This window comes from Caretta caretta, chromosome 5 (genome assembly GCF_965140235.1).
Source record: "Caretta caretta isolate rCarCar2 chromosome 5, rCarCar1.hap1, whole genome shotgun sequence".
Lineage (NCBI taxonomy): Eukaryota > Metazoa > Chordata > Testudines > Cheloniidae > Caretta > Caretta caretta.
This window is the reverse complement of record NC_134210.1, coordinates 110,446,352-110,469,569: the sequence shown is the minus strand read 5'-3', so window position 1 is coordinate 110,469,569 and position 23,218 is coordinate 110,446,352. Positions and strand designations below refer to the sequence as shown.

The 23,218-nt window shown below is 40.9% G+C and overlaps 1 protein-coding gene across 3 annotated transcripts in view; it reads left to right on the top strand.

The window, feature by feature from the left end:
• The window catches only part of TTC39B (tetratricopeptide repeat domain 39B), a 138,724-nt gene that overhangs the window by 65,989 nt on the left and 49,517 nt on the right, over nt 1-23,218 (top strand). Inside the window, exon 1 of one of the 3 annotated variants that reach the window (XM_048850372.2) lies at nt 1,624-1,936. The exons of the other annotated variants lie outside the window; for them this stretch is intronic. The gene's annotated coding sequence lies outside the window, so the exon portion shown is untranslated. Of the gene's footprint in view, nt 1-1,623; nt 1,937-23,218 lie in introns of those variants that run through there. 3 annotated transcript variants of the gene reach the window in all.

Sequence of the window (23,218 nt, the reverse complement as noted above, 5' to 3'; positions counted from 1 at the left end):
CCAGTTTATCTGCAGTAGGTGTCAGGAGTGGAGAGAGTAGTTAGATTGCTTGGTGGCTGATCCAGAAGGAGAGGAGACCTCCTGGCTTCTTTCACAGAGCTAAAAGTGGTTGCAGCCAGGAACCTGAGACAGCTTCTTAGCTTGGTCGGCCTCCCGGTGGATGGAAAAACTGAGTGTCGGGAGACTGCCTGGCTGACCATTTATTTGAAGACAGGCCTTGAAGGAAAGGGCAAGGTCCTGCTGAAGGCTTGTCAGACAACCCTCTTTTTTTTTTTTTCCCCTTGCGTTTTGGGACTTTGATACCCTGGAAGGAATGAACTGGAGAGTGTCTTAGCCAGAAAGCTAAGGCTCTCCAGCGCCAGACTTCGCTAGAGGTGGTGATCGCCTTCAGAAACCCAGGATAGGATGAGTAGTGCCATGTTGGGCTGCAAAGGAACACCCCAGAGGCCAACCCTTCCACAATAGTGTATTGTCTAAAGTTGGAGCGCACTTTTTTTTCCAAACTGGCATTGTCCTTGAAGACAGTTACTGAGAATTATGTTAATCTGTTAGATTTTTTTTTTTTTTTGCTTTCACTGCGAGAATCATATTACTACATGGGGGAGAGCTCTGTGGCGTGTTCTCCTTTTTCAAAGAAATAGTCTTTGCAAGAAAGAGAGAGAGAGAGCACCAAAGCCCCTATCTGTCAAGAGCAGTAGTTAAGAAGTGAATTGGTCTCTGGGATTTAGGCTTTCCATGAGAAAGCAGTCTTTCCTCCCTTATTGGCAGGAATTTGGTCGGAGGAGGGTCCTGCGCCTTCCACCATGCCCTAAGAATGATTCTTTTGAAGAAAGTTCCAAAGTTATTCACCTGTCACAAGAGTAGTGGTCTTCAGTGTGTGTGCAGGATTAGCCACACTCAACCCAACTGGAGAGATTTCAGAGGGTTTTTTTCAGCTGGTACTGGTCTGCTCTGACAGGGAACCAGCCTCTTGAGATGAGCTCCCAAAGAGCTGCAGGTTTTTTGTTTTGTTTTTTGTTCTTTTCTGGTTTTCTTGCTGCTGACTGCTACTGTCTTTCATTGACCTTGTTAGGACATCAGTAATGATGTCTGATCTAGTATATTTTACCTGTCTCTGTGTGAGCTATTGGTTTGTTGTTTTGTTTTTGTCTTTAGTTTTTGGCCATATGAGGAGGAGTTATCATCACATTAGATTTTTGAGAAAAATTCAGAGTAATATATACTGTATATTTTATAACCTCAGAGTGATTTTGTTTGTTTTAGGGCCGTGTAGAATAGGGCAAAATAAAATATGAAGCCTGTTACTGTTATTCAAACTGTAAATTGCTACAGGCTGTCTTGTACATTTTACTAAAAGCAAATGCAGACTGCTTTTGCATTGGTGTACTTCCTTTTTGTCTAGTTCTTTTTTTAAGGAAACCTTTTTAATGTGTTTTTTTAAGTTCACTTTTTAAGGTACCTAGTTGTTCAAGTGAGAAACACTGAGGTAACTTTTTTTTTTGGTCCCTTTAAATGTAAATCCTTTTGTATTTCTCTTGTTTCCATTTTCTCCTTGCAGTTAGGCAGTGATGGATTAGAATTAGGCTGCAGTACAGATTGGGAAAATCTCCCAGCATCCTCTTCCTGCAGAGGCATCAGCAACTAGCATTGACTGTAGCTGCTGCCACTCTAATTGACATTTCTTTTAAATTCTGATATGGAGAGCTCCTGTGATGCCAGCTGCTGTCTTGTGAACTTTATCTTTTTTTTCTTTTGCTTGATAACTAATTAATGAGAACCTCATGGGTACCGAGAAATAAAACAGAGAAAATTGAATATTCTCTGTGCTTTTTTGCTAGCTATTTGCTAGCTTTTCTGTCTGGTAGAAAAGAGAGACTTATCCTTGCATTGGGAGGACTACATTTATTCACCTGAAGTTATCTGCTGATTTCATCCTGTAAGTACATTGACTCCGTATAGTAATCCTGGAAATCATGATTGCAGTAATCATATTTGTGGGTGTTTATCTGGGGAAACCTGCCTTTGTAGAAATGTACTCTATTGGAAACATCTATAGCTTAGATGGAGTTTGTTCTACATGCTGACTGTACGTTCAAATGGGGAAAATGTATTCAGAATGATTTATGAAGTAATTGTTTTTCCTCCGTACTTAGCAGTGGTGAACATTGCTTCTAGTGAATATGAGTTTCCCTGCTGATGTCAATGATTAATCAGCTAGAATGCTGTAGGTTGCAGAATACTGCAAGGTGTGCATTTTGGGATGCTCCTTTTGAAATTGGCAAGATAAAGATATCATCAGTGTTATGGTGGCTTATTGCATTTGCTGATATTTTTCCCTGTCCTGGCAGCTGTTATCATTTAACCATTTCTACTACTATATATGTTTGGCTTAACTATAACAATGTATTTTAAATGACCAAACCTTATGCAGAATATTTTTAGATTTTAGAGGCTGCTCAGTAATCTAAGATCTGCAACATTAAATATATCAGCTTTCAGTATAACACATCCCAATAAATTGTTGTGAAGTTAAGAAAAATGGTTTTAACAGTCGGAACCACTCAGTCCTAATTGTGTGTTTGGATTAGAGCCAGCATCTGTGTGACGCAGTCATAGTACCATAAACATCTGGCCTTATTTGCTGTCCTACGTGCTGGATGATTGGATTTTTTTTCCTAGAGAAATTTTAAAATGAATTTTGCTTTATTTTGTTAGAACTTTATCAGTGAACTACCATATTTTTAACTATGTACAGTTTAAACTGTAGTTTAACTTTATTTTAGAAGGATTTCTGTTTTCAACGTTATTGCTTTTCAGTAGCCATCTTATATTTATGCAAACTCTTTCTGTAAAGTACATATTAACAAATTTGTTTTATATATGTGAAAAGATTAGGCAGTAATTTGGGATTGCTTATTGCTCTTCGCCAGATTCTGATACGCTTTCTTACACTGAGTAGCACCTAACCTTGATTTCAGTCTGACTACGCATGGAGTAAGGTATCTCTATGTGTAAGTGAGGATATAAAAATCTGGACCTCAGCCTTTAGGATTATGGAAATTCTTATATTAAATTATATGTTTGGTATTTTTTAAACTGTAAAGACTGATTAACACTACTGGACACAGATATTTTAATGACAGGTTTCAGAGTAGCAGCCGTGTTAGTCTGTATCCGCAAAAAGAAAAGGAGGACCTGTGGCACCTTAGAGACTAACAAATTTATTTGAGCATAAGCTTTCGTGAGCTACAGCTTTAGTGAGCTGTAGCTCACGAAAGCTTATGCTCAAATAAATTTGTTAGTCTCTAAGGTGCCACAGGTCCTCCTTTTCTTTTTGCAGATATTTTAATAAATCAAATTACTGACCTTTCTGATTACCAAACAAACCTGATAACAGTAGCCTTCTGTTATTTTGTACTGGACTATCATGCATCCTGACAGGTTTTTCATGCTAGCATTTTTATTAGTTTCCAGCAGTGTAAAACAGATTTTTCTCCCTCCTGCAGATAAACACCTGTCATGGTTTTTATTTTATTTTCTTCTCTTGAATAGTGGGTCATTTTTAAGTACTGCTAATCTGAATTTAGCTACTAAATATGAAGCCCTGAAATGCCTGATGTAACTTCTAGCTGTACCATTGAATTAAAGATAATGAGCCAAATTCATCCCTGGTGTAAGTGAATTGACTTCAATAAAATTACTCCATAACTTCCACTGACTTACACCAGGGATGAAATATGCATGTGGTGTTTTACATAAGTAAATAGTTATCCATATACTTGTCATGTTTTGATTTTTCTCACTATATGGCTGATTCATTAATGAAAAATTTTGGATCCTGCTTATTGTGCATGTTTAGTACTAAGCCTATAAGACTTTTTGCACTTGACTTCTGAAGAAAGTGATGATAGTCTCATTTAACCGTTTTAGCACCCCGACTGGTAGAATGACTTCATTGTTGGCTCACGGAGCTCCTCTCCAGCCAATCAGCAACCAAAGTGCTGCAGCACTTCCATTTTGCTCAGATAGCTATCTTCCAGTTTCCAGAATGCTGGGAGATTCTCGTTATCTTGTGATGTTAGTTTCTCTCCTGAAGGAGGTTATTCTTGTTAAGGCATTTGGGAGACCTGGGTTTAATTCCCACCTCTGTCACTGACTTCCTGTGTGACCTTATCACTTGTCTCTCTGTGCCTCAGTTTGCTATCTCTAAAATGAGGCTACTGATACTCCCCTACTTTGCAGAGAGTCTTACTCCTGGGGGAATTCTGAGCCACACAGAATGTTGCAGAAATTAATGTCCTACATGCAGAATTTATTTTCTTCCCCACAGAAATGGGCTGTCGTGCTGCTGTCCACCCTTATGGGCTGCTGGACCCAGCAGAGCCCAGCTCACAAATAGAAGACAAGGGGGAGGGAGGGGGAGGGAACTGGAGGGTTCCCAGCAGCTGCAGTTTCCAGCATGCCCTGAAAGAAGGAGGCAGCAGCGCACAGGAAACTCCATGCAAGCCTGGGACCCAGCCTCAGACTGTTTCTGCCTCTGGAACCCTGGGCTCTGGGAGGGTAGCGGGTGTGAGTGTCTGGGCGGCAGAGGCCCCGCAGCTGACCTGTAGCTGGCCTCGCAGCTGGCCTGGGGGGGTAGGAGATGCAAGTGTGTGGGCTGAGGGTTTGGGGGAGGAAGAGCGTCTGGGCTGGTCATTGCAGGGGGTGTGGGGGTGAGTTTCTGGGCCGGGGGAGGCTCCACAGTTGGCCTCTGCGGGGAGGGGGTGTGAGTATCTGGCCAACAGCTGGGCTCTGTGGGAAAGGGGGTAGAGAAACAGGAACTGGTTTGTCTTAAGGGTTTCTTTAACTCTCTGTTCATGGGCAAATTTTTTGTGTGTCTATATTGTTATAGACATACTTGTTGACAGATATTTTGAAATAATTACCAAATAATTGAAACTGGTGTGATTATTTTGTGTTATTTTGACAAATAAAATTTGCAGAATTTTAAAATATTGTGCACAGAATTTTTAATTTTTTGGCACAGAATGCCCCCAGAGTAAGAGAGGTAGTGATGATAAATTCATTAATATTATGAAGATGTTCACATACTGTCATGAGGGGGCCATCGAAGAAAGTAGATTCCCCTGGATTGTCATCTTCATACGCAAAAGAAGTGTCCAAAGTTATATTTCAGCAAAGATATATTTTATAATAATTTTACATTAGAACAATTAGTACTTCTATTGGTATGTATAATACTAACTTCTGAAATGAAGACACCATCCTTGGGTGAAAATCATGGCACTTTTAGGTTAAAATACAGAAGAGAGAGAATTAGGATCTTAAAAAAATAAAGGAGAGGAGATGTGTATTAGTAGTGTCAAACTTTTGGACATGAGGATGGAATATATTATTTCAGGGAAATTCTCTATCCTCTTCTGCCCTGTGGGCACCACTCAGTAGGTAGAAGAGAGCTGAAACCACCTGTAAGTCCCTTGCAAAAGAGAGGAGCCATTTTAGCCAGGAGCTCCCATAGGCTGAAACAGGACCAGTCAAGCTCCTGGCCTGCCCTGTCAGAGCCCAGTAGGGAAGCAGGCAATGCTATAAACACAGCTACACTCCTCTTCCTGCTTTGCAGCAGACAGCCCATGGCAATGGGAACCACAGCCATATGTGCTGAGTGTTGTGGAGGAGTAGCAGCACTGGCTGCACCACTGTCCACTCAGGTTTGGCCCAGCTGGCCCTCTGTCATGAATAGGGGGAGCCTGGGTCCAAACCTGAGTGGTGCTACTATGACTCCAGTGCACCAGGTTGTAATGTCGCTCACTTAGTTTTTGCTCTGTCGCTCCTCTGTCACAGAGCGATGGGATGGCCAGTGCTGCTCCTCCTTGCTACTGCCATGGAGCCAGCTCTTGCATTAGAGCTCCACCCTGGGTGCCTGCCTGGCCTCTCCCTACTTCCAGCTGCCCATGTCCCCTCTCAGGGAGTGACACTCCATCTGGGTGGTTTGGGGTAGAAGGTGGGGGTTGAGCGTGGTGCAGACTTGGTGGGTAAGGCCCTGAGGCCAGTAGCAGCAGTGGAAATGGTTCCACAGGGATGGACAGTGTGTGTCATGGGAAATATTTCTGGGGGTGCCACTGGGGGAATAACTGAATCCTGAAATAATTTTTTTTTCTCCATACCAAGGTGCCTTTTGTGTAAGGAATTGAGCTTGGTGAGTTGTTTTTTTTTCGATGGGAAATTCATTCCATGAGAATCAAAATTTTTCACATGAACATGTCGATTTTGGTGAAATTTCAGTTTGAAAAAAAATCAAAATGAAGTATTTTGACACAGTCAAAATGACCCGTTTCTACTTCATTGGAATGGAACGTTTTGACTTTTTTGTTTCAAAATTACTTTTTAAAAATTTTATTTTATATATTATAAATAAGGCTGCGTGTCTATCACGGAAATCACGGATTCCGTGACTTCTGCAGGGGCCAGTGCGGCTGGCTCCAGGGCTGCCTGAGCAGATCAGGCAGCCCCTGGTCCAGCAGCACTGACTGCTGCTGGGGAAGTTTGTGTGTGAGAGGGTGCTCAAGGTTGGGACAGGGTGCCGGAGTGCGGGACTGGGAAGGCTCTGCAGAAGCAGCCAGTATGTCCCTGCAGCTCCTAGGTGGAGGGGCCAGGCCCTTCACGTGCTGCTCCCGCAGCAGGTGCTACTCCCCGCACACACCCCCTGCACCAGCGGGGGGTCACTCCCCCAGAGCACCCATGGCCCCCTGGTCTAAGTTTTAGTTAAGAGTGTATAGTACAAGTCATGGACAGGTCATGGGCCATGAATTTTTATTTACTGCCCATGACCTGTCCATGACTTTTACTAAAAATACCTGTGACTAAAACGTAGCCTTAATTATAAATATAAAAATTTTAAAAAGCCAAAATCTGAATGGACTGTTTCAGATGACTCAAAATGACATTCTATGGGAATTTTCAAAATTTTGCTTTGGTTGTGCTTTGGAAATAGAAATTCCAGTTTCCACACACTTCTGATTAGGAACCTAATCCATAATTAGGCACTTCATTAAAGTGGTCAGCATCAACAGATCCTATTGAAGATAGCTATAGTTGTGGTTACTCAGCACCTTTGAAAACCACCCCCCTTCTGTTTAGATGCTTAATTTTTCCTGGAGGAGCCTAACTTTAGGTATGGAAATTCCAGCTACAATCTTTATTTGTGACATGCTGTGACTGGTAATTGTGTTTTAAATAGGCAATATTTTAGATCTTAATTGATGGCACAGATTTGTTGTATTTTCAGTCTTGCATTGTTATGTTATTTCATAATGTCCCCAAGTGTGCTAGGCACTTGGCAAAAACATATTGAAGACAAGCCAGTGTACCAAAGAACAGACAGTCTCAATTATTTGACAGGCAAATAAGTGAGGGGCAAAGGGCACACATTATAAATATAGTATACAGTTGCTCATTTTAGGCATTCCTATGTCTTGGTGGTTCAAGTTTTATTTAATCTTATTTTGCGTCATACAAGTGCATTCACTTTTTGTTGAATTCACAGCCCTGCTAGAGTGGGATTTTAGAAGTGATTTGAATGTGGCGATGGGGAGAGATTTGATGGATGGATTTTGGACGGGTATTCCCAGCATAAGAGATAATGTGGGAGAAAGCACAGTGGGATTTGTGGGTGAAGGAAACGAAGTTGGAGAGGAAGCAGAAGGAACTGTGATCCAGATAGACTGTTTCCCTTGCTTTCTTACGTATTGTAACAACCGAACCTTCCCTAATATTGTTGATACTTTATTGTAAGGCTTGAAGTTTGCAGGGGACAGAGAATGGTAATCTCCTCTCATCTTCCCATTCTCTAGTTGGCTCATCCCTTATTGCTGTAGTGTGCTGCCCCGTCTCCCCTTCTTCTGTCCCTGGGAGGGTGCTACCCCTTCCTCTTCCTGCTCTATTTCTGTTCCCTTATTGTTTCCCCTGATGGCAGCTGTTCCTTTCATGCTTCCATCTTCTTTTGAGGGCTCCCTCTCTGCTATTCTGTTTTGTTTTTCTTTATGGATGCTTCCTCTCTCCTTCCCTCCTCTGGTCACTATTGGCCCTCTTTCTCATTTTTCTCTGTCTGTCTTGCAGCAGTGGTAGACAAGTAAAGATTAGGGGGGGAGGGATTTTAAAAGAAAAAATTAGTCCCAAAGATTTAGGAAAAACTTCCTAATGGTTAGATCTATTAGACTGTGGAACATTCTCCCCAGAGGAGCATTGAAAGTCCTATTGTATTGCCATGTCTACACTACAAAAGTACTCCGATTTTTACAGAAGTCGATTTTTGGGAACAGATTGCATAAAGTTGAGTTCATGCGTCCACACTAAGCACATTAATTTGGCGGTAATGCATCCACAGTACCGTGGCAAGTGTCGACATTCTGAGTGGTGCACTGTGGGTAGCTATCCCATAGTTCCTGCAGTCCCTGCTGCCCATTGGAATTCTGGGCTGAGCTCCCAATGCCTGATGGGGCCAAAAATTTGTCACAGGTGGTTGTGGGTAAATGTAGTCAGTCAACCCTCCCTCCTTCCCTCCGTGAAAGCAACAGCAGACAATCATTTTGCACCCTTTTCCCTAGATTGCCCAAGCAGACACCATAGCATGGCAAGCATGGAGCCTGTTCAGCTCCCCACAGCAGTTATGACCATTGTAAACACCTCATGCATTATCGTGCAGTTTATGCAGAACAAGTACCTGAAACACCAGGCAATGACAGCGTGGTGATGAGGACATGGATGCAGATTTCTCTAAATCCGTGGTCCTCAGCAATTTGGAGATCATGGTGTGACCGGGGCAGGCTCATGCCGTGGAATGCCAATTCTGGGCCCGGGAAACAAGCACATAGTGGTGGGACAGCATAGTGTTGCAGGTTTGAGATGGTTCCCAGTGGCTCTGAAACTTTTGCATGCGTAAGGGCACTTTCATGGAACTTTGTGACTTGCTTTCTCCTGCCCTGAAGCGAAAGAATACCAAGGTGAAAGCAGCCCTTACAGTTGAGAAGTGAGTGGCAATAGCCTGTAGAAGCTTGCAAAGCCAGATAGCTACCGATCAGTCGGTAATCAATTTGGAGTGGGCAAATCTCCTGTGGGGGTTGCTGTGATGCAAGTAGCCAACGCAATCACTGAGCTGCTGCTATCAAAGGTAGTGACTCTGGGAAATGTGGTCATACTAGATGGCTTTGCTGCAATGGGATTCCCTAACTGTGGTGGGGCTATAGACAGAACGCATATCCCTATATTGGGGCTGGATCACCAGGGCAGCCAGTACATAAACCGCAAGGGGTACTTTTCAATGGTGCTGCAAGCACTGGTGGATCACAAGGGATGTTTCACCAACATCAACGTGGGATGGCCGGGAAAGGTTCAGGATGCACGCGTCTTCAGGAACTCTGGTCTGTTTAAACGGCTGCAGGGAGGGATTTACTTCCCAGACCAGAAAATAACTGTTGGGGTTGTTGAAATGAATATAGTTATCCTTGGAGACCCAGCGTACCCCTTAATGCACTGGCTCATGAAGCTGAACACAGGCACCCTGGACAGTAGTAAGGAGCTGTTCAACTATAGGCTGAGCAAGTGCAGAATGGTGGTAGAGTGTGCATTTGGACATTTAAAGGGTCGCTGGTGCAGTTTATTGACTCTCTCAGACCTCAGCGAAACCATTGTTATTGCTGCTTGCTGTGTGCTCCACAATCTCTGTGAGATTAAGGGGGAAGACGTTTATGGAGGGGTGGGAGGTTGAGGCAAATCGCCTCACTGGTGAATATGCACAGCCAGACACCAGGGCTGTTAGAAGAGCACAGCAGGAAGTGCTGTGCATCAGAGAAGCTTTGAAAACCAGTTTCATGACTGGCCAGGGTACTGTGTGACACTTCTGTTTGTTTCTCCTTGATGAAAGCCCACCCCCTTGGTTGACTCTAAATTCCCTGTAAGCCACCCGCCCTCCCCCCCTTCGATCATAGCTTGCTTGCAAAGGAAATAAAGTCACTGTCGTTTAAAAACCATGTGTTCTTTATTAATTGAGTATAAAAATAGGGAGATAACTCACAAAGTAGCCTGGGTGGGGTGTGGGAGGAGGGTAGGAGGGAAGGAAAAAGCCGCTTCAAAACTTGTTGAATGACAACCTACTGTTGCTTGGGCTGTCCACTGGGGTGGAGTGGTTGGGTGCCTGGAGCCTCCCCCCTGGCATTCTTGGGTGTCTGGGTGAGGAGGCTGTGGAACTTGGGGAGGAGAGAGGGTGGTTAAACGGGCTGCAGCGGCAGTCTGTGATCCTGCTGCCGTTCATGAACCTCCACCAGATGCCGGAGCATGTCCGTTTGATCCCTCAGTAGCCCCGTTTCCTCATGCCTCCTCTGATCTTCCTGCTGCCATCTCTCCTCATGTTCATCGGCCGCTTTTCTGTACTCTGCTGTTGTGTTCCTTCACACGTTCTGCTGAGCTCTGTCAGTGCTGGATGACTGCATGAGCTCAGAGAGCATTTCATCGTGCGTGCATTTTTTTTCGCCACCTTATCTGGGATAGCCTTTGGGATGGAGGAGGGAGGCTTGAAACATTTGCAGCTGCGGGAGTTAAAAAAGGGAGTGAAGTATTTAAAAAGATACATTTTACAGAACAATGGCTATACTCTTTCATGGTGAACAACACTATTCACATTACGTAGCACATGTGATTTTTGTTACAAGGTCACACTTCGCATCTTATATTGAGTGCCTGGGGCTTTGGTGTTAGAGATCACACACGCAGTGCCTGGCGACAGAATTTGGCTTGCAGGTGGCCATGGTAAGCCATAGTCTTTCGGCTTCTGCAACCTTCATAACAGCAGCCTCTCCCATACCAAGCAAAGCACGTTGAGTTGGCCATTTAGTGCTGTGGTTTTCCTGTTAACGGGCAGCAGCAGAAACCAAACTACCCCCCCACCACCACCATCCATTTCTCTGGGATGATTGCTTTACTCCTCTCCCCACACATGGCTGATATCAGGGAAGACCCCTGCTAGCCTAACGTGAACAGCTCAGCGCCAATGCCCCTGCCCCACCCCCCCACCGTGTGGCTAACTGCAGGGAAGATTTCTTTTCAGCCACAGGCAAACAGCCCAGTAGGAACGGCCACCTCTGAATGTCCCCTTAATTAAATTCCCGTATTTCAACCAGGTTACCATGAACAATATCACTCTCCTGAGGATAACACAGAGAGATAAAGAACGGATGTTGCTTGAATGCCAGCAAACACCGAGACCATACGCTGCCAGGCTTGGTCATGCAATGATACCAGATTACTTGCTGCTAGCATGGCGTGGTAAAGTGTCCTACCATGGAGGACAGAATGAGGCTGCTCTCCCCAGAAACCTTCTGCAAAGGCTTTTAGAGTACCTCCAGGAGAGCTTCATGGAGATGTCCCTGGAGGATTTCCGCTCCATCCCCAGACACGTTAACAGACTTTTCCAGTATCTGTACTGGCCATGAATGCATCCCAAGTCTGCAGGGCTACTTTAATAATTAAAAAACACTTGCTTTTATAACATGTATTATATTTAAAAAGGTACACAGCAGAGGTCCCTTCTCTGGTTTGGTTGGGAGGGTATTTCAGTCAGGGTGATAAAAAGATCCTGGCTGTCGGGGAGAATGGTGTGCTATGTGCTCACCTCAAGCTCGTCCTCATCAGCATCATCTGCCCCGTCCGCAAAATCCTCAGGCATGGCAGAGAGTACCCCATTATTGGAGTCCACAGACAGGGGTGAGATAGTGGTTCCGGCCCCCCTAGAATTGCATGCAGCTTAGCGTAGAAGCGGCATGTCTGGGGCTGTGTCCCGGAGCATCCGTTTGATTCTTTGGTTTTCTGGTATGCTTTCTGTCTGAGCTTAAGTTTCAGACAGCACTGTGTGGCGTCCATGCTGTAGCCTCTGTCCCTCATGGTCTTGGAGATTTTTTGAAATGTTTTGGCATTTCATCTTTTGGAACGTAGTTCTGATAGCACGGATTCCCCTCCCCATACAGCGATCAGATCCAGTACCTCCTGTTCAGTCCATGCTGGAGCTCTTTTTCTATTCTGGGACTGCATGGTCACCTGTGCTGATAAGCTCTGCATGGTCACCTGTGCTGATAAGCTCGCCCGGCCAAACAGGAAATGAGATTCAAAAGTTCCTGGGGCTTTTCCTGTACACCTGGCCAGTGCATCCGAGTTCAGAGTGCTGTCCAGAGCGGTCACAGTGGTGCACTGTGGGATAGCTCCCGGAGGCCAATACCTTCGAATTGCGTCCACACTAACCTTAATTCAAAACGGCAATGTCAATTTCAGCGCTAATCCCCTTGTTGGAGAGGAGTACAGAAATCGGTTTTAAGAGCCCTTTATGTCGAAAAAATGGCTTCGTTGTGTGGATGGGTGCAGGGTTAATTCGATTTAACGCTGCTAAATCCAACAAACTCATAGTGTAGACTAGGCCTGTGGGACATTTGAAAAATGGACTGGCTAAAACACTGATGAGAAAACTCCTGCAGTAGCTCCAGAGAATGGATAATATGATTTAACTTTTGTATTATGCAACCACAGAGGATGAAAACATTAGCGTGACATTTCTGCTAAAATAACCACTGGTGAAATAGATAACAATGTTGAGACTTAAATTGTCATCATTAGGCTTTGTAGATAACACAACACCCGAAGGGTTGAATGGGGCACAGTTTTATACTGTTCCAGATCTATTGTTTGCCTGTCTGCAGACTTGGAAAGAAAGCACTGATTTGGTTCACATTTGGAATATTATCTTCACAACTATGAGAGCTAGAATCTCATTTTTGATAAGTGAAAGCTTAAAATAGGAAGAAACTGCTGAGGCTACCAGTGAAGTGCTGAAACAGTGTGGGCTCACTCCAAGCCCTGCTTTTTTATATATTTAAGAGAAAAAAATAACTACATTTCAAAATTTGGTTTATGATTTGTTAATAATGTCACACATTGTGATGGCACCTTCCAGGACCAAAGCATTTAAATGATGGATAAAATTCCTCTTTTTGAATATACACTGCAGACCTCTGTTTATATTTTCTACATACTTTGTGTCTGAAATCCCCATATACATAAAAGGAAATTTACATATGCTGACTCAATACAGAATTTGTAATGGAAAATAGATGTGCATGTAAGAAATACATTGTGTGTGTAGGATATGTACACACCCCCTATCAGTCATTTCACACTACCATTCTCCCAGAATACAATAACCTGAGTTGAGGGTGACAGCAGTGTATAAGTGCTGAGTAATACTGCAGTTGAGAACAGGAAGTGAATTTTTGTAGTTAGGAGGTATTTTCTTATAGAACATTTGTAGGAAAAGTATTCAATGGCTAGGACTTAATTTTTATGAGTTCTTCTAAAGACATCACCTTCAGAAGCACAATGCCAGCTGGAACAATACTTTATTAATGACAAGAAGAAAAACTGCTGCTAAATCACAAACACATTTTCTGTAGTATATTGTGTTTTCTTTGGAGGTCTTTCATCTGTATACAACCAGGCCCATACTTGCTTAGCTTGTGAGCACTAAGTTAAATTTGGGGTTTATAGGGGAATATCTGTAAATGTCTATTATATGTTGTAGAATAGATGTTATGAATAGAACTTGTGAAACCCTTGATTTTCTTCAGGTGAGCATCCTGCCCCTGAGGACAAAATTTGTAAGATTCATTGTAATGATTCACAAACCAAAATATAGTTATGGGGCAGATTCTGGTATCTTTTAATGTTGTACACTAGTCCTTGAAATGAAGTATCCCAGAACAGTTTCTAGTGTAACTAGGAAAAGCCCTGTCAACTGCCCACCACAAGACAACTAAATGCTGTTGATCTGAATAGTGGTAATTATGGTTATGTGGTAAAGCAGCTAACTAATTTCTTAGAAAGTCTGTGTTCTAATAAAAGTATAATGGCTAGATTCTGTTATCCTTACTCATGTTAAGTAGTACTTATGAGTCTCATTAACTTCAGTGAACAAAGGTTGCAGAATCTGGTCTTTAAAATTCAGATTTAGCTTTATTCAGCTAAAATGCTGAGCAATAAAATGAAAATAAAAGGAGACTTGCACAAAATCTTCCTACTTGAGTTTCCCTCTCTTCCGAGCAGAACTGGTTGGTTGGTTATGGGGGAAGGATAATTGCACGAGATGTTGCCTAAATTTCCCACAAACATTTAGTTTTGGTGTAGCCTAGTCTTCCACGTTTATATTTAACTGTAGTGAAGTACAACCTGCCTTTTAACAGAGTTCTCTCATATATCTGAACGACACTGATGAAAGGTCACTGTGTATTGTGTGAAGTACTAGGACTCTGAGTAACTATTTCCCCTGAAAGAATTTCCAGCAGTGTTCCGAGGAAGTGTTCCAATGAACACTGTTTCGTTTGCATTTCTGAAGCTTACTTTATGATAACAGTCCTCTTATGGTTGCAAAGCTTAATTCCTTTTAAGTCTTTTGTAAAAAGTAGAAGGGGTTAACTTGCAAAGTATTTTAATTATTTGTCTCTTAATGCTCAAGCTTTTATGTCAGGATTGTCATTTTACTGTAAGTCAATAATTGAATAGTCTGCTACATGTAACAGAAATCAGACCAAACTTACCTAAACTTGCAATATAAAGACAGACTGAAAAGTACCTGACTATAGCATCTTACTAAAACTGCTACTTAAACTGATCTGAACTTCAGTGCCTTATGAAAAAATCACTTACTTCTAAGGAAATGTACATAGCTCAGGCCTGAAACATATGATCAATTAGGATCATTCAAAACACACATGTTTATTCAACAATATTCAGAAGATTTTGAAATAATTGAAGGAGGAAGCTATATTTTTGTTACACAAATTTCTAAAGTTGTCATCCTTAAAGTAACTGGACACTTGCATAGTAGCATTTTATAGAAGGAATGCCACCTACGTACTGAGAATCTGAATATAGTATCTTTCTTTTTCTCTTTCCTTTTACTATTCAGGATTGAATTGTGCTCTCATTTATACTGGTGTAAATCCAGGTTAATTCCATTGACATTAATGGTTCGTTTGGATTTACACCAGTAAAAATGAAAGACTCTGGGAACTCACTTACTAGTGATAAAATAGGTGGGGGTTTTTATCAGCTCTGGGAATCTTCTTTGTGTACACATAACAAGAATGCCTAGATGGGGAGAGTGACACTTCATATGTAGAGACCGTAGTCATTGCACAGTTGCTTGGATTTCTGTTGAAGTGCTGACTCATACACTGATTCCCTTTAAGACTGAGTAAGTCTTTATTGTTTTGGCATGCTCTCACAAAAACACACATTTTAACGCATTTGGTTTAGTTCCACATCTGGTATGTTTATTTGGTATTGATCTGCAGTTGTGTGGTACTGTGAAAAACTAGACTCTCCATATAAGGAAGTAAACCCACCTTACATTATAGTTACTTCTGCTTATTTTTCCAGTTCCTTGCTTTTTATTCAGAACCAGCAGAATTCAAGAGCACTGCAGAGGGGTAGGAAGGAAGGAATTTTGTTGATTTTAGAGACACAGAACTATGACAACAGGTGTCAGTCTTCATTTAAAATCTACAAGGGAAAAGTGTTTTTGTTTAAAAGTGCAGACGTGAATCTGTACAGCAAGTTTTATCAAAGAATTCTGGGAAATTTAGCTTTTTCAAAATTTACTTTGCGCTGTTAATTTTTTTGCCTTTGGATTTTGTTTGTAACTATATGACCAAATTGTGTTCCCATTGAAGTCAGTGGGAGCTTTGCAGTTGACCTCAGTGGGAGAAGAATTGGGCCCTTCATTTTTGTTTATAATAATTGTAAATTATAAATAAATTATTGTTGAAAAAATTGGACTATTGTGTTCTGTAGAAATCAGTTTTGTTCTCATCACCTGCAGAAAATTGAGGATAAAGGGCCGAGGTCAACTGAGAGTCTGTGAGCCAGAGCGAAAGCAGTTACTTTAGACCAATCTCTAAAAAATCTTTTAGATCTTGAAGATATTAACTTCACAAAAGTTGTACCTCTTAAATACAAAGTGTTAAAGATAAAATTGTACTTGTTACTAGGTATAACCAAAGTAGTACGTTCATTTTTAACATGTTGACTCATATGATTTAAATAAGTGGAGTGTGTAGTAGAAAGGGGTATTTTTACATTGTTGAGTCTCAAGAACTTTATACTCCATATTTCTAAAATGTTGTAGGCTAGAAAAAAAAGAAATGCTAGGCTAAATCTTAATTGTCTCTTCTAATGACAGTTCACGGATGTGACACATTTTAGGCATTTCTTAGGGGACTCTACAATTAAAGACAAGTAAAATATCATAATTATTGGCTGACTATTAAAGAAAGGAAAAACAAAATGAAACAGAAAATGAACAATGGTTACTTCAGTTACAGTCTCTTCTATATGCCACACTCTTCTGTGGACAGTGTTCAACAAAGTTTGCACCTTAGAGTGGGCCTGCCTCTGGTGGGACCATTCTCCTCTAGGTAAGTTAAGACCAAAGTATATTATTCTTCCAAGTTAGTAGGAGTCCTGTCTGTGTATCCTAGATAACTAAAACTGTTTATAGAAGTTGAAGTTCTGCTTCAGATGAATCTAAACATGCTTACTGTATTTCCATATAATGGTCTTCCGGCTCTCAAAATAGTCTTTTAAAACTTAAATTATTCTTAAAGGGACAAGGTAGGTGAGGTAATATCTTTCATTGGACCACTTCTGTTGGTGGAAGGAACAAATGGTTAAGCACAAGGGGTTCACACATACTGTACAAGAACACTTAAGGCTTTGCTGGCAATAGGGCGTGTGACACATTTTTATAATAAGCCATAACACCAGTGTGTTTAGTCCATGATTTTTATCATCTAGCAGAGTCATGAAATTAAGTCTCCAAGCTCATCTTTTGAAATAATGGTGCAGGTTTCCTTTGAGGATGAGATGTCAGAAATAGTGAAGTGAAATAGTGTCCGATGAAGTGAGCTGTAGCTCACGAAAGCTCATGCTCAAATAAATTGGTTAGTCCCTAAGGTGCCACAAGTACTTCTTTTCTTTTCGCGAATACAGACTAACACGGCTGTTACTCTGAAACCAGAAATAGTGTGATCACTTTGAGAAAAGTGGTTGCCCATGGGTCATATGTCTAACATTTTTCTTTGTGAGTTCATTTGAGAGTGTAGTGGTATCTAGTTTCACCCACATTGTTGATGCTGGGGCATTTGGGGCACTGGTTAAGGTATTCGACATGTGATAGGCATGTGTAGGAACCATGAGTCTTGAAAGGTGTGTTGTGGGGAGTATTGATCATCATAACAATGGAGATATGTCAGCATGTTTTATGTCTATTGTTCTGTCAGGGTCTGGGGCTGCTTTGAGTTAGTGTGTCCTGGTCTGTGGGGAGCTTGCTTCTGATGGTGAGCTTGGCAAAGTGGGAGAGTTTTCTGAAGGCCAGAAGAGGGTGTTAGAGAGATTTATTTCAGGATGTGGTCCCATGGGTTGTAATGGTTTCTTTGATGATATCCCACCTGAGTTCCAGTATAGGATGGTAGGTGACAAGTAGGGATGTGCAATCAGTGGTGGTTTTGTCCCCCTCTATCCCTCCAGTGTTAAAGTAGGTTCTCCTGGGGTATTTGGCTTGTGCCATGATGCGATCTACTTCTCTGCTGGCGTGTTCTTGTTTAGTGAAGATGGTTTTAAGATGTTTATCCCCCACTTTCTCTTTGGAGCAAATTCTGTGGTATCTGAGTGCTTGGCTGTAGATAACCACCTGCGACACCAAGAAATCTGTTATCTGTGGGTTTCTTGTATATAGTTGTTTGTAGGGATCCATTGTTGCAGCTGACTGTGGTGTTCAGGAAGTTGATGCTGGTTTGGGAGTGTTCTAGAGAGTTTCATGAATTTGTGGTGGTTGTTGAAGTCATGGTAGAAATCTGAGGGAGTTTAGGTCATCGGTCCTAAGGTTGAAAATCATTAATGTATCTCAGGTAAATTATTGGTTTCATGGTGCATTTTTCCAGAAGTTCTTTCTTGAGGTGGCCCATGAAGAGATTGGCATATTGGGGAGCCATTTTAGTACCCATGGCTGTTCCCATGATTTGGACAAAGTGTTGTTGAATGTAAAGTTATTGTGGGTCAGGAAGAAATAGATGAGTTTGGCAATGTGTTTAGGGTGGATTTCCTAGCATTGTGTATTATCTTATAGGTATTTGTGGCAGGCAGCAATGCCATCATAGTGAGGGTTGTTGGTGTGTAGGGAGGTGGCAAGCATGGTGCTCTGGGAGAGGTTGATGTTTCAGAGTTTCTGGAGAAAGTCGGTAGTGTCTTTGAGGAGGCTGGCCCTTTATGTGGTGAGTGGTTTGAGAATGGTTTCTATGAGTCCTGATATTCTATGAGTCCTGACAAGTGTGCCATGGCCAGATATGATGGATCTGCCTGGTTTCCCTTGGTGGTGTACCTTGGAAAGCATGTAGCTATCCCTGGGTTGTGTTCGTAGAAGATGAGGTTGCAAAGTTTTTTCTTGGAATTGTTTTGGGAATGATTTGATGGTATCACTAAATTCCTGTATGAATTGTGGTGTGCAGTCTTTGATTTCTTCATGGTAGGTGGTATCAGACTGTTGTCTGTTGGCCTCATTGATGAAGTCATGATGATAAAGGACTACAATGGCACCCCCTTTGTCTGCTGGTTTGATCGCTATCTGGTGGTTGAATTTCAGGGACTGTATCACTGTCCTTTCAGTGGAAGGGAAATTGTGGTGGATGTAATGTTTGTTGAGCATTTCAGTTGAACTGCAGTATCTGCACTCTCCCAGGAACTGAGCATCTGCCCACCACAGAACCTGATACCATACTAATATTTGGAGAACTAGAAGAATCCTTGCACCAACTCCACCATAAGGAAGTCTGTCACAACAAAGATGATACCACCCACAACTCTCACCGACAGTTGTAAGAAAAAAGAATCATATGACTGGATATCCCCCACTGGATCATTACAGTTTTTGTGCCATGAAAAAACTGGGTGTGAAATATGCATCAAATGCCCCAACAACAAGTATGTGGGTGAAACCAGACAATCACTGTGCTCTCAAATGAACTTTCTTAGAAATTGATGAAAGACAAAACCACGATATGACCCATGTGTGACCACTTTTTCACAAAACAAAACACTCCAGATCAGACCTCTCAGTCCTAATCCTCAAAGGAAACCTGCACAAAACCTTCAAAAGATGAGCTTGGAAACTTAAATTCACTACTCTGCTAGACATCAAAAATCATGGAGTAAACAGACACTGGTTTCGTGGCTCATTACAACAATTTAGAACACACCTTAATGCCTGCTAAGTGTTAATTGCCCACTTCATTTTAAATGGTCTTCTACAGCATGTATGCTTATGCTTAACAATCTGTCCCAACATGTATTTAGCTCAGACATTCTGGATACCTTCTCCAGATCTGAAGAAGAGCTCTGTGAAGCTCAAAAACTTATCACTTTCACAACTGAAGTTTGTCCAGTAAAAGATATTACCTCACCCACCTTTTCTCTTTTATGTCCTGGGACCAACATGGCTACAATAACACTGCAAACATGATTCTTAAATGAAATATAGTTGTAGCCCTGTTGGTCCCAGGACATAAAAGAGAAAAGGAGGGTGAGAATATCTTTTATTGGACCAACTTTTGTTGTTTCCAGCTCACCAAGGTTGTCTTCAGGTCTGGCAAAGTCCTTGAATGGTTCCTGAGGGCTTGTCTACACTGGCACTTTACAGCACTGCAACTTTCTCACTAAGGGGTGTGAAAAAACACACCTGTGAGCGCTGGAAGTTTCAGCTCTGTAACATGGCAGCGTAGACAGTGCACCAGTGCTAGGAGCTGCGCCCCTTGTGGAGTTGGGTTTTTTTAGCGCACTGGGAGAGCCCTCTCCCAGCACTATGCTGCCACTACACAAGCCACATTAAAGTGCTGCTGCCAGTGAAGATGTTCCCTTAGAATACATGCTCATTATTTATGCTAATGAGCCTGTTCTACCTTGCATTTAGCTGTGATGCTTGGAGTACCTTTCCCACACTTGAAGAAGAGCTCTGGGTGGCTTGAAAGCTTGTCTGTCTCACCCACAGAAGTTGGTCCAATAAAAGATACTACCTCACCCACCTTGTCTCTCTATGATTCTTAAAGACAATCTTTAAACTTGAATGGTCATTATAGAAGGCTCAGTCTCTCCTTTTTTGGAAAGGTAGTTTGTTTTTTTGTGTTTAGTAAGAGGTGGCTAAAGCATTGTTAGATAACTAATTCTCCAAATAACATCAATCATTTTTATGGTTATGTGTTTTCTTATATTGGTGAACAGTGATAGCATCAAATGATCTTGTTATGCTTGTACATAAAACATATTACTGTTCACATAGTAATGGTATCAGACAGATGAAGCTTGCATTTGGATATAAAGTATTTGCAAATATACATCTCAAAAAATGTATGGCATCTCAAATATTTAAGGAATAAACAAAGGTTTTCACCTGCAAGTGGAAACATGGGGGTTAGATGTGGTCAAAACATTTCCCAACTATAAATGTTATACTTAACGTTAAATAAAAGAAGACTAGAGTACCTATAATAATTTCAATGTTTCTATAATTCTTTATGGCATGTGGAGGAGTTTGAAACTGAGGCTTTTCTCTATGAAGAGCAGAAAGGGTGAAAAAGCTCATTTTTATAACTTAGGCTATGTATATACACTACAAAGTTTTATTATACCAAACTGGTATCTCATTAGAGGGAGGACCCTTGGTCTTTGGTACAATAGTCTTGTTGGTTATTTGCCTTTCTGATCAAAAGTTCTTCACTAATTGCAGTACATTTACGATTTGCAATTAGACTCCTATCATAGATTTTATACGAAGTAGTAATCCGAATAACACTTATGTACTTCATTCAAAATATATTATAAAAGAAAATAGTCTAGAATATTAAAGTGAATTAAAAGTTATAAAGCTGCAGAGTTTCTGTAAACACTCTTGGGGATAACAAACATGTTATTTTCCTTGATCCTTGGGAAGCCTGTCACGCTGACAGAAGACAGAATTCCTAAGGATCATATAATTGAACAGTTTATATAATGAAGCAAAAATATAAGCATGTGAGCAACTTTATTTCAAGCCTTGTGTATGAAAGTAAAGGTAAATATTTACTAAATTTTAGTAAAGGTGCAGGCAAGCATGTTCTAACCTAACATTAGCATATATTATGATAATTTTATTATTTTTGCATCATTGAGGTTTACCTCCTATAGGAGAATTTTTGAAAATCCCTCTATTCTTCTGTATTGAACGTATGAACACAGAGATGAGAGTACACTTCTCCTTAGTGTCACCTTTTGTACAAGCCACAGCTTTTTAAAAGCAGTAAGACAATACCTCACAATGCAAAACCACTAAAATCCATAGCGAACAAATGTATTTGTTTATCCTTATAATCTGACAAGGGCACATGTCTAAAGCAGTTTTGGCCCAATATCTGCCTTTCAGACCAAAAAAAAGAAAGAAAGCTGCAAGTCTTTCTAAATACTAAGATATATTAAAATGATAAATAATTTATAGAAAGGGTATTGGTTAGCATGTAAAATACAGGAAGGAAGTATTAAGGTGTAACCACTTCTATTGCAACTTTCCTCCTAGGGAGGTGGTGGAATCTCCACCCTTAGAGATTAAGGCCTGGCTTGGCAAGAGCTTTGGCTGGGATGATTTAGTTGGGGTTGGTCCTGCTTTGAGCAGGGGATTGGACTAGCTGACCTCTTGGGGTCTCTTCCAACCCTAATATTCTATGAAACAGTTCCCATTGTGTAGTGCTATCTGAGAGGTTTACATTGTACACAGTTCCTTGGGTAATCATTGTGCTTGTGTATTTCCTCAATAAGCCATTAACATTGTTTGGCCTTTTTACTGTTGTACCTGAAAGGCTGCCTGTGGGTGTTTTCAACCTCACAACATGTTTCCGTAACACATAACTAGCCAAACTTGTTAACTTCACATACGATGATAGCACATACAATCCAATGAGATATTAATGTCAAGCAGATAAAGACTTTTAGAATGATACCTACTTTGTACAAAACATATCCTAATTACATGACAGTGAGTAGTGGGGTGCCAGTGTGTCACAGGCAGAATTAAGATTATTTGGGTGCCTTCACTGAATTGATAAACCTTAATGTGCTTAGATTTATTTTAAATTTAACCTTAACTTTGAATATCCTGGGTTTATTACATTTTCTGGGGTAATTATAACATCCCTATAGATTTCTCACTGTAAATTAATGATATGTACCCTCAACCAGTTTTTATCTGGGAGTTTATGTAATGTTCTAAGAAAGTGTACGTGTATTGTAACAGTAAATATACTAAACCAAAACAAAAAAGAGCTAGTTCTGATATCTGTTAAACTCGTGTAACTCTGGAGTAAGCCCAGGGAAGTGAATATGTTATTTGAAATTTAAATTATTGTGTAAACTAAACAAAGTCTCTGCTTTGTATATTTTAATTAGCAAGAGAAGATGTTTATGGAATAGTTTAGGCTCTTTTTTAAAAAAAAATGCCATAAATAATAAGGAAATGGGATAATAAATTTTGAAAAGCCAAGAAAAAACTAAATACTTGAAGTTTAAACAACTACCATCAAAGTTTGCTCTTTATGGTGAGCATCTAATGATAATGAAAGATAAATATTAGACTGCAAAGCCTTCCTCACTCTGTTTAGTATAGTGTTCCTTCATGAATTAATAACTTTTCAGATGCAAACTCCAATTTATTAATTCTAATGAATTATGCAATGAAAGTACTCAGATTCTTGATGTAGATTACTAACAGCAGCTTTAACTCTGCCCCTGCTGTTGTGTTACAAAATGATACTTCATTAAATGTCCATACTACCATATGTGCAATACATGCAATGGGCAGTCTTCATGCATCTTTTAGCTTTCTGTACATCAATTTGGCAACCCTTCCAGATTTCAGTAGTATATGGACAAATATTGCAACATGAGTTCTGTACATGGAAAAATATTCCAAAACACAGGTTTTTATTTAAATAGTGCAATGAATAATACAATAACTATTATGGGCCTGAGTCTTTTAATGGATTTACACTGAATAAAAGAGTGCTGAGTAAGACCCTCTGTTTTTTCTGGAGTTCATTATACTCTATGGATC